General features: G+C 47.1%; 1 protein-coding gene across 1 annotated transcript in view; it reads left to right on the top strand.

Moving 5' to 3' along the window:
* The first annotated feature begins 711 nt into the window (after positions 1–711).
* The window catches only part of LOC116945837 (supervillin), a 155,262-nt gene continuing 143,818 nt past the window's right edge, over positions 712–12,155 (top strand). Inside the window, exon 1 of the mRNA XM_076071016.1 lies at positions 712–833. The gene's annotated coding sequence lies outside the window, so the exon portion shown is untranslated. The remainder of the gene's footprint in view (positions 834–12,155) is intronic.

The raw sequence follows: 12,155 nt of genomic DNA, 5'->3' as shown, positions 1-12,155 counted from the left end.
CCCCCAACTTTCATCCCTCTCTCCTGCCCCCCACTCCATCACCCCCCTCCAACTCCATCCCCCCCCCCACTCCATCTGACCCTCCAACTCTCCCCCCACTCCATCACCCCCTCCACTCCATCAGTCCCCCCCCCCACTCCATCCCCCCCACTCCATCCCCCCCACTCCATCCCCCCCCACTCCATCCGACCTTCCAACTCTCCCCCCACTCCATCACCCCCCCACTCCATCACCCCCTCCACTCCATCAGTCCCCCCCCCCACTCCATCCCCCCCACTCCATCCCCCCCACTCCATCCCCCCACTCCATCCCCCCCACTCCATCCGACCTTCCAACTCTCCCCCCACTCCATCACCCCCCCACTCCATCACCCCCCCCACTCCATCACCCCCCCCCCCCATTCCATCAGTCCCCCCCCCACTCCATCCCCCCCACTCCATCCCCCCCACTCCATCAGCCCCCCCCCCCCACCTCTGTCCCCGGCGCGCCCCTCCCCGGCTGCTATCTCGAGCCGCAGCTGCTGCCCGTGCTGACGTCAGCGCGGGCAGCTGTGAGCGGAAGAGGCGCGCGTGCGAGAGACACTCGGCGTGGTGCTGCCGGCCAACAACGCGTGCCCTCGACTCTGCCTCTGCGTGCCCTCGACTCTGCCTCTGCGTGCCACCCACCAGCTCCGCCTCTCCGTGCCGCCACCCTCCCCCACCCACCCACCACCCTCCCCCACCCACCTCTTTTTGTCTCTCTGTGGCTCTGTGTGTGTGCTCCAGCACCCCCCCGCCACCGCCACCGCCCCTCTGTCTCAGCGTACGGGAGTTTCAGTGCGACCACGCGCTCAGGTGAGTGTGCGTCGATTATTAAGTAAGTTTACTTACTTGCAAAGTGTAAACCTAAAAAAAGTACTTTTTGCCACTTTACAGCACGTCAATCATGTGTACTTACTACACACACATCACTCAGTCCGCCAACAGCACTCCCACCCAGAGTGTGCTCGCATTGAAGTAGCATCAACAGCGCAAAGTGTGCGGACATCGCACCAAGTACGTTAACAGCACTCGCACTCGAGTGTGCAGCTCACATGCAGGCACAGCACGCGACATCGCTAAATGACTACAGCACACATAGCGAGTGCATCATCGGCAGCACTTTCACACAGATAGCTGATCACCACCAACACTCACTATGCTAACATCACATCACCACCAACACTCACTATGCTAACATCACATCACCACCAACACTCACTATGCTAACATCACACACACACGCGCGCGCACGTGCGCGCGCGCTCTCGCAGTGTTAACAGCACGCGTAATGCATTGCTGCCCTGCTGAACGCGTGCGCTCACCTGTTACGCTCTCCGCTTCGGTGTTCCCAGTCGATTTACGGACTCTCACGATGCGAACGCGTGCCGATGCTGTGATGCGTGCGTGCGTGCGCGCGACGCTGACCCATGCGCTCACACAAGTGTCAAGCGGACACACGCCGAGTGCCACGCTCGCAGCGGGTGTCACGCTCTGGGCTCGTGAACAATCTGCGCCACGGTGGACGCCGCTGGGGGGGCTGTGGGTGCCGTGTGTGCGTGTCTGGGTGTTAGGCGGGCTACCCAGTAGGAATGGAACGTTGCGCCGACGTTGGCATGTGGTTGGAACCGTTGGACCAACGGTTCCATGTTTACTGGGCGGGTGTTTGGTGTCTATAGGTGCAATGGGTCATTGATGTCTGGGTGCTGGGTGTCTGTGTTGTGGGTGTCTATGGGTGCTGAGTGTGTTGTAGGTGTTTTAGGGTGCTGGGTGTCTATGGGTGCTGGGTGTCTGTGTTGTGGGTGTCTGTGGGTGCTGAGTGTGTTTGTCGGTGTCTATGGGTGCTGGGTGTCTGTGTTGTGGATGTCTGTGGGTGTTGAGTGTGTTTGTCGGTGTCTATGAGTGCTGGGTGTCTATGGGTGCTGGGTGTCTGTGTTGTGGGTGTCTGTGGGTGCTGTGTTGTAGCTGTCTTAGGGTGCTGGGTGTCTGTGTTGTGGGTGTCTGTGTTGTGGGTGTCTGTGGGTGCTGAGTGTGTTTGTCGGTGTCTATGGGTGCTGGGTGTCTATGGGTGCTGGGTGTCTGTGTTGTGGGTGTCTGTGGGTGTTGAGTGTGTTTGTCGGTGTCTATGGGTGCTGGGTGTCTATGGGTGCTTTGTGTCTGTGTTGTGGGTGTCCGTGGGTGCTGAGTGTGTTGTAGCTGTCTTAGGGTGCTGGGTGTCTATGGGTGCTGGGTGTCTGTGTTGTGGGTGTCTGTGGGTGTTGAGTGTGTTTGTCGGTGTCTATGGGTGCTGGATGTCTATGGGTGCTGGGTGTCTGTGTTGTGGGTGTCTGTGGGTGCTGAGTGTGTTTGTCGGTGTCTATGGGTGCTGGGTGTCTATGGGTGCTGGGTGTCTGTGTTGTGGGTGTCTGTGGGTGCTGAGTGTGTTGTAGCTGTCTTAGGGTGCTGGATGTCTATGGGTGCTGGGTGTCTGTGTTGTGGGTGTCTGTGGGTGCTGAGTGTGTTGTAGCTGTCTTAGGGTGCTGGATGTCTATGGGTGCTGGGTGTCTGTGTTGTGGGTGTCTGTGGGTGCTGTGTTGTAGCTGTCTTAGGGTGCTGGGTGTCTGTGTTGTGGGTGTCTGTGGGTGCTGAGTGTGTTTGTCGGTGTCTATGGGTGCTGGGTGTCTATGGGTGCTGGGTGTCTGTGCTGTGGGTGTCTGTGGGTGCTGAGTGTGTTGTAGCTGTCTTAGGGTGCTGGGTGTCTATGGGTGCTGGGTGTCTATGGGTGCTGGGTGTCTGTGTTGTGGGTGTCTGTGTTGTGGGTGTCTGTGGGTGCTGAGTGTGTTTGTCGGTGTCTATGGGCGCTGGGTGTCTATGGGTGCTGGGTGTCTGTGCTGTGGGTGTCTGTGGGTGCTGAGTGTGTTTGTCGGTGTCTATGGGTGCTGGTTGTCTACGTGTGCTGAGTTTCTATGGGTGCTGGTTGTCTATGTGTGCTGAGTGTCTGTGTTGTGGGTGTCTGTGGGTGCTGAGTGTCTATGGGTGCTGTGTGTCTGTGTTGTGGGTGTCTGTGGGTGCTGAGTGTGTTTGTCGGTGTCTATGGGTGCTGGTTGTCTATGTGTGCTGAGTGTCTGTGTTTGTCGGTGTCTGTGGGTGCTGAGTGTCTGTGTTTGTCGGTGTCTATGTAGGAGGAACGGTAGTGTAGCAGTTAGCGCTCCGCTACAAGCCTGGCGAGCCGAGTTCGATTCCCGCTCATGGCCAACACCGGTGACGATTATCTGAACCGGTCCTGGGCCTCGCCTGCGTAAAAAAAAAAAAAATCGCCACTGGGGAGACAAAGGCGGCCGGGCGTGGTGCTGGCCACCCCCCCCCCCCCCCTCGTGTGCTGTTCTGGTCTTCATAGGTGCTCGCTAACAGCACTGGCCCCAACAGTCTGTGAAGGCTATGCGGGGGATCTTTATCTATGGGTGCTGGTTGTATATGTGTGCTGGGTGCCTGTGTTGTTGAGATGGTTGTCTATTGGTGCTGGGTGTTTGTGTTGTACGTGTCTATGGGTGCTGTTTGTCGATGGGTGTCTGTTGTGGGTCATGTAGCCCGCATGCCCAGCCACCGCATGCCGAAACAGCTTTTGTTCGGCCGGATCGAGGGGGCAAAACGGGCGCGGCACCGGCTAGAGAAGAGATGGAGTGATGTGGTACAGGAGGACGTGGAGCTTGAGTGGACTTGCCGATGACCGGTACCAGCGGTGTCAAGATCGGCCTCTGTGGAGGAGGCTCGTGAAGGATGCTACTGGGCAGTTGGAGGCAGTCGCCCTCCAACAACAACGGAGGGCGGAGGAGCGACGCTCACAACAACGAGGGGAGCGCCGGGTGGCTAAAGCACAGCAGGTTGGCACAGTAGGGGGCACAGGTGGTGCATCAGCCAGTCATCTCAGTCATCTTAGTCAGTCGACCCGTGGCACCTGGGTCTGCCCCGTGACCTCCTGCCAGCGGGCGTTCGACACTTCACGTGGCCTCAAGGTGCACATGGCCTGGCACAAGCGTCGTGGTGACGTCACCGCCACTTAGTGGCGAATGGCGGTTGTTGTTGTGGATGTCTATGGGTGTTGGGTGTCTATGGGTGTTGGGTGTCTATGGGTGCCTATGGGTGTTGGGTGTCTATCGGTGTTGGGTGTCTATGGGTGTTGGGTGTCTATGGGTGTTGGGTGTCTATGGGTGTTGGGTGTCTATGGGTGTTGGGTGTCTATGGGTGTTGGGTGTCTATGGGTGTTGGGTGTCTGGTCACAGGCCCTGCTCCCTTGCGTCTCTCTGCTGTGGGGTCTCAGTGCTTGTCGCTTAATGTGGGCGTGAGTTGACTATGGGTGCTCAATCAATAACACGGGACGAACATTAGTGTGTTTGTGGGTACAAAGGCTGCTGCACAAAGCACATATCGAGTGTGGACCTGTACAGTAGCCATGCACATACGCAGTGCTCGAGTTACACTTCCCAAAGGGTGTGTGTTAGGTGTACTCGAGTTTATTTGTGTTCTGCCATTAGCCCTTATCTGTCCACTGCTTGGTGAAAGCCTTTGAACACCGTCTCCACTCCTCAGGGCCTTGCGATGCCAAATCCACTCCACACGAACTGACCTCTCTCTCAGTGCTCTGCACTGGCCATAGTCTCACGCGTTGTGTCAACTCTCTTGGCTGAAATTCCATCACCAGTCTCAGCCATCGGTCAGAATCCATTTCGGTGACAATACCGAACCAAGCTGCCTTTATCTTAGCAGTCAATATGATGACTCATCTGCTTTGTTTACATTCTTTTCAACAAAACGTTTTGAACCTAGGTCCAAGTGGGGTTTCCCGGATATTTTGTGAAGAGCTCTAAATCTTGAAGACGTTGTAATGAACTCAATTTGTTTAGCGCTTTTTAGATGTAAGGGTGATACTAAAGTTGATAGAAAGCAGGAAAAGCCCTCTACCGGTTGGCACAAGTACAGCAATACACAGGTACACATGACACTCACAAGTATGTAGGACTAGCTTTACTACCCGGCTTCGCCCGGGACTTGGATTCACCACGCCCGGCCGCCTTTGTCTCCCCAGTGGCGATGTTCACGCACAACACACCAGTTACTTGTTTGAGGCTGAGTCGACCTAGGGGAGGCCCAGGACCGGTTCAAATAATCGTCACCGGTGGTGGCCGTGAGCGGGAATCGAACTCGTGCAAAAAATAAATGCATTATTGAGCTCCCCCCCCCCCCCAAAAAACACAAAAGTGTATTTTAATAATTTTTGCATGGTGTACAGTTTGGAAAGTACCCACATGGCAAATTTCAAGTTTGTTGCATGTCGGGAAGTACGCTAAACATTTTGAACAGACACACAGACACACAATCACAGGTAGTCCCCGACTTACGATGGAGATGCGTTACGACGACCCCGTCGTAAGTCGAAAATATCGTAAGTCGAAGATGGCCTAGCCTACCCAGGAGTCTTAAAAGAACGGTGATAATTTAGCAAAACAGAGCGATTTATAGTACCGTACTGTATAAACTATATACCGTATGTATTTAATAATTACAATACTGTATTGCACAGTAAAATGTAAAGTAAAAAAAACAAGGTAAATTCTTAGCCTACCTACATGAACTGCAATTTCATAGAAAGTTCTTTCAGGAAACGATCCTATCTGCTATTAAAAAAAAACTTTTAACATGCATTGAACGTATAACGTATATTGTACTGTACTCACCAAGATTCTGTCCGTCGTCTGCATACTTGAACAATGTTAGGTTGTTGATGGCTATATTAACTTAGTTGTCGGAAGAGGAGGATGGCGATGATAAAGTTACAGTATCGTACCTCGTACGCTGCTGCGTTTGCCTGCCGCGCGAAATTAAAAATATTTTACAATGTTGTCATATCGCTATCACCATCGTAAGATCAAAATATCGTAAGTCGGATCATCGTAAGTCGGGGACTACCCGTATATGGAGATAAACACTCGCATATACGGAGAAACAGTGTAAATGGTACATGCTGTTATCTAACACTGGTATGTAACTGTTGTGGCCTGAAACTATTTCACATGTCAGTACACAGCAAGCATCTAAAGAAACTTGAGAGCTTGAAATGTCGAGGTTGAGAATAATGTTGTTGGCAAAGATGGAGCAGGGGTTTTGGTTAATAAGAAAAGACAATGTTAACATTTTGGCCATGTTGATCGGCATGTACGTCTGCGGAAATATCTCAGAGTGATGATAGAAATAAGGTAATAAAGAGGGCGCTAAAGACAGAAATGGATTGATAACCTTAATAAAGTCAGTAGCGTCACGGCAAATGAGAGAAGCATATCACTGATGGCTGCCCATCTCTCTTGTGAAGAGGCAGCAGGGTTGAGCATGCATACACGTTTTGTCTTTCTCCATCGAGTTTCAAGTTGATTTTGTTTAACCCGGTTGAGAACTCATAACAAAATAACAAAAGGGGTTCCATAAGGTTCCATCCTCGGCCCCCTCTTGTTCTCTCTTTATGTCAATGACTTGGGCACTGACCTGGATCATTCCAGGGTAAATCTGTTTGCAGATGACACGATACTGATTACTCCTGGCCGCTCTCCGGACGACGTGATTGCTAAGCTCCAGGGTGATTTCAACAAACTACAATATCAGCTAGTTGCTCTTAAACTAGTTCTGAATATCTCCAAAACCAAGGTGCTATGCTTCTCACCAGGACTAAAGCGGGAAGTTATTTTTCCCCAATTATATTCCTTAAATAATCATCAAATAGAGTAAGTCAAGATCTATAAGTATTCTAGATTTAAAGCTTTCGTGACTGCTAGGATCCATACTCTTTGGTTCTATTGGGTAAAGTCACAGCGCTGTCCTCCAGACAGTCTCGTCCCTTCACCTGATGAAGGCCGCTTGTGTTGTGGCCGAAACGTCGTGATTTTTTTATTATTTTATTTTCACCTACGTGACTTTACCCAATAGAACCAAAGAGTATCTATAAGTATCTTGGGGTCATCTTTGATTCAAAACTGAATTTTCAAGATCACATTGATTATATTGATAAAAAGACAAAATAAAAAATGGGGTTTCTGTATCGACACAAGCACTGCTTTCCCCCAATGTTCTGCTTGGAATTGATAAAAGCTACCAAACTGCCTCTATTTGATTACTGTGACATCGTATATAAATCAGCCCCCAGTACTATACTGAAGAAGCTTGATTCCATTTATCACTAGGCCTTAAGATTTGCATTGAACTGCCCATATAGGACCCACCACTGCGATCTCTACATTGGGTCAAACTTAACTTCTCTTAATGATCGACGGCTTGTGCATCAGATCTTATTTATTCACGATTTACTTACAAAAAAATCAGCAGACTACCTGCTGGATCTCCTCACTGTTTCGAAGAACAAATGTGACTTAAGGTCTTCGCTCATTTACCAGCTTCACATTCCTTATTGCTGTACAAATACTGGAGGAAGGGCCTTTTCTATTGATGCCCCCAGGGTCTGGAATGCTATCGCCAATAAACTGCAACTTGAATCACTACCTATGAGATCTTCACTCAAAACTGCTCTAGAGGAGTTGTACACCCCCAGCTGCCACTGCTATTCAGTATTGCCTGAAAGCAAATGTATCGTTCCGGATGACTGCTGCAAACTATGATCTTGAGTTTTGATTATAGTGTGCTGATCTTTAAAGGTGTATTGAAACATTTTGATACTGCTACTGATACTCCTGCTGTTATGGAGTGACTCATGCAGCCATTTATGGCTGCAAAGTTTGGTCGTACATGTTATATATATCGTTTATTGTTAAATTTGAATCACGGTTCCTATGATCACTGTTACATTGTTTTTATAGCTTTATTTTGGTGATTTTGAAAACGTTTTGGTTTAGCCATGTTTGTTTGTGGTAGTACAGAGTTGGCTTGATAACTTTAATATACATTGTCTTATGGTTGTTATTGTTTGACTTGCATCCCACTGGGATTTTTGCACACAGCTTTGAAATACGGTGTTTTTTTGTGGAAGACTTTACTGTTTTCTCCTGGATTTTTCTGTTGCGTGTAGTCACTTGAAGATGTTTCTTGTTCATGTTTTTTGTTTGTTGCGGTTGCACCCGAGTCAAGAGCCGCATGGCTCACAGGGTTATACCTAATAAATGAAACTTAAACTCAAGAGACCAAGTTAGTCTCATTTGCAAAAATAGATTTAATTCAGCACCCCCACACTTGGTAGTTACAAAGCTGTAGCATGCTGTAGTTCTACACGATGATAGAGAGATGGAAAAGTTGCTCTTCACATCAATGTATACAGGTAATAACAATGAATACGACTCATGTAATGCAGAAATTACCAAAACACCTTAATGTAGTGGACAATCCACCCACATAAAATCGAGTGTCTTACGTGTGGCGAGATGTTAACTACCTCAGCTGGTATGCAGGAGGTCGTCGGTTCCATCCCGACCGTTAACACCTGTATATTTGAAGTTCGCGTGTCTCTCTCCCCGTGGTCGTGTGGATTTTTCTTCGGTTCCTCCAGTTTTTCTCTCCACTTTTAGAAACATGCTTTTAGAGTATTTGGCCGCTATAAATTTCCACTTGATAAGCCACTTTGTTGAGCTATTTGTGAGTCTGAGCCAGTTCCACAACAGACTCAAAACAATTCTAGATTTGAAGCTTGCGTGACTGCAAGGATCCATACTCATTGGTTCTATTCGGTAAAGTCACGTGACTTTACCGAATAGAACCAAAGAGTATGGACTCAAAACAGTGTTGTTTCAGAGAGCCTACTTCGACGTTTGATGGACTGGACGAGTGCGCAATATGAAATGTTCTTCATCACTTACTTCTGAAAAAGAGCTACTGTATATAGTTCAATGGGCCTTTGCTGGTCAAATAAAAACTGCTTAGTTTGTTTAGGGTGGATTCTGTGATTCTTCCTGATGTGCATCAATCACTCATTGTGTAAAACCAACGAACACTCAGCAGTTGAGTTTATTTGCATCCAATAAAATGTGTTTCTGTAGACTCTGTTAAGTTAGGACAGAGGTGAATGCAATTACAGTACGATAAATAATAATATTAAAAGACGAATAAACAAAAAAATGATATATATCGCATGAAATGCAGAACTCTTATACACAGCAGTGTGGGGGGGATCGATGTCACGGAAACTTTTATATGTAGGGTTATACGCTAGTTTAAGTTTCTTTTCATTTATTCACTATTTTTTTCTTCTTAGCCACAAAAAAGTTCTCGTTTCAGTCTCTATCTGTGTATAGGGAATTATTATTTTACGTTCAGAAATTTGTGGCTAACCCACAAAACGTCTTCCATTTACCTAGCGAGTATTTGGTAGAATCTTTCACGCAACAGCTCTTAACCACGAAAAAACATTTGCAGGTGATTTGGCTCCATTCCGCAATGACCTTTAGCAAGATTTGCAAATGACGGCAGATAATTGGAAGATTAGGAAAGCGGGTAATTGGGAGTTTTCAAGAACCATACAGCACCCGCAGATAATAGGAGACGCAGGCAATAGGGTTCCGGATAAGTAAAGGTCTCCTGTAGAACAAAGTAAAAAATATCGAGTCTCCATGCTCAGGTGAGTGTCGGTCGATACTTTTTTTTTATTTGCAGCCCTGGCGGTAATTCCACAATTCCATAGCAAGGCCAATCTATATAAGAGGACTGCATTTCCATGAAGTGGTAAAATATTAATTTTATTTACACTGGAGTCATCATTACCTATATCAACATATATGGTCGTAATGTAATGTATCAGGTTGTAGGGGCAGTTTGTAAATAAAATTACTGATTGGGTACTATTTCATAAAGAGAGACTTGAAGGTTTGGGTGGTAACAATTGTAATGGGAGGAAGGGTGAGATGCACTGTAGACCTACCCCTTCAAGATCGTCATGATCATTATCGCTTGGTCTTTAAAAAAAATATATAATCATATTATAATCATTAATACCAGCATCATAACCTCATTCATCATTGCCCTTTGGTGTTGCGGTTCGAGTGCTTGATTTGAAATCAGAAGGATGCAAAATCAAATCTTGTATAGAGTTATCTCCTCGAAACTAAATTGAAAAATAATATAATTGTAATCACCATAGTCCTAATAAACGTAAACATGTAAATCTCCTTTTTAATAGTTTATTTAGTTTTCAATGTTAACTCTAACGATGGTACTGCAACATATGATCTAAACCATTCCTGTAGGACAATTTTCAATCCTTATGGCGGGACCCCGGTGTCCCGAATAAACGGAAGTTGAAATCGTAATAAATTATATTTTATTTTTGGCGACTCCATCCCACCGCGCACATAAACGACGCGACTCACCTTGCGCGGATCATTCTGTTGTCATGTCGTCCAAGAGCAACGGGAAGGACGAATGCGCAGAAGAAACTAAAAACTTTCATTAGCGCATCGTGTCGAGCTCGTCGAGAGGAATAGATTGCCGTATCGTTCGCCTTCAACAGACACAAAATGACATCGCAACGTAGTTGATGCGAGAGCCGGGGGCTTATGGGACTCCGGGGTCCTGCCATAAGGTTCATATTATGGAGATACTGGGCACCATCATATGAATGTGGAATTTCTATCCCAATCAGAGCTGCCAATAGAGATGACCACCCTCCTCATGCATGAGCGAGGAGACACCTATGATGAGATCCCATCATTTTAAAAAGATTTGTGAATATACTGCTGCTGGAGAGTTTTAGCTATTAATATCTACGAGGCATTGGCAGCATGCTAGCCTAGCAAGGAATGTTAGAGAAACGTCTCGAAAGTTCAGAAAAAAGTCTGCAGCACTTCGGTATAGGAGCCGGTAAAAAAAACGTACATTTACGTAATGCCATACTTCTCTTATGCAGACACTAAACAATACTGCTTTTTATTATTTAAATGTGCATACCATAAACCAGTGGATCAAGTGCTTAGCTCCACTCACTGCAGGTGCGAGTAAGTGGGGTTCACAGTTTTGCCTTGTCTTGTTGGGTCGAAGGTGAGTTTGGTTTCGTAGGCATGCTGTCAGCTTACGCAGGCTTGATGGAAACACCATTGCGAGTGCTTAGTATGCACGTACAGGCACCTTTTTTTTTTACAAAGTGGAGTACATTTTTAGTAATTCTGATCATAAAACTATGACATGGGCCTAACCCAAACACAAATATGGATCATAGTATTGGCTATGAAAGTCTGCGTTTTAAATTTAATGTTGTTGATGCAATGTTGAACGCTGTAGTAAGTTAGAGGCGGACATGATGAATGGTTGTAATCTCGCAAAGCTGCTGCAAGATTTGTAGCCCTCGCACGCAATCTCGAGTACAATGTGCTTTTTTGTATTTCCAGGTGGCTGTGATCTCAGTAAATGCCTAGACGCCCCAGCCCACCACCTACAACACTAGCAGACTCATTAAATTGTAACCTCCCCAGCACATAGTGTAAAATGCTAAGTTACTCTGTAATCAAGAATACATGACATTTATCATAGTTTCTACCCAGTTATGACACACGCACGCAGCACATAATGGGGACAGTTTGTGTTACTTCTTTTGGGGTTAGAGCCGATATCAAATATATTTATCAATAGATTTCTGAGCTATGCGTTCATATTCATAGCTGTATATTCAGCAAATGTTTATTCTTAGTATCCGTTATGATTAAGTGGCAATCTATTACTGTGCTGTTATTGATATCAATGATTACGTAAGAAATACATTGGTGGCTATGCTCACCTGTAAAATAGCACTCTCGAGGCTTGGGCTGGTGGATAACACAAATGTTGCTAACTCCCTTCCTGTGGGCACTAAGGTGCCACACCCTGGCTTGCCCGGAAAAGGCAGTACAGGAAATGTTGGACCCCACCACCTGTTCTCTCTGTGTGGGATAGAGTGTTGCCTCCTCACACTCATGGGTTTTTTCTGGGTGTTACGGTTTCCTCTTCCCACATGCAAACATGAATTGGCTGATGATGCTTAAATATATAGAGGATGGCAGAGCTTGAAGGGTAAATTTTGGCACCGGCTCACCACGTGCATGATTTTCCTGCTATTCTGTGGTTCTTCGCACCTCTGAATCATTCACTCTCTCATCGTAAGTATAACAATACTAATCTTATGTATCCAGTTAAGCCACACTCAGT

The sequence above is a fragment of the Petromyzon marinus genome, chromosome 2, assembly GCF_048934315.1.
Source record: "Petromyzon marinus isolate PM22_M1 ecotype Great Lakes invasive population chromosome 2, UKy_Petmar_22M1.pri1.0, whole genome shotgun sequence".
NCBI classification, from domain to species: Eukaryota; Metazoa; Chordata; class Hyperoartia; order Petromyzontiformes; family Petromyzontidae; genus Petromyzon; species Petromyzon marinus.
This window is presented reverse-complemented; position numbering and strand designations above follow the sequence as displayed.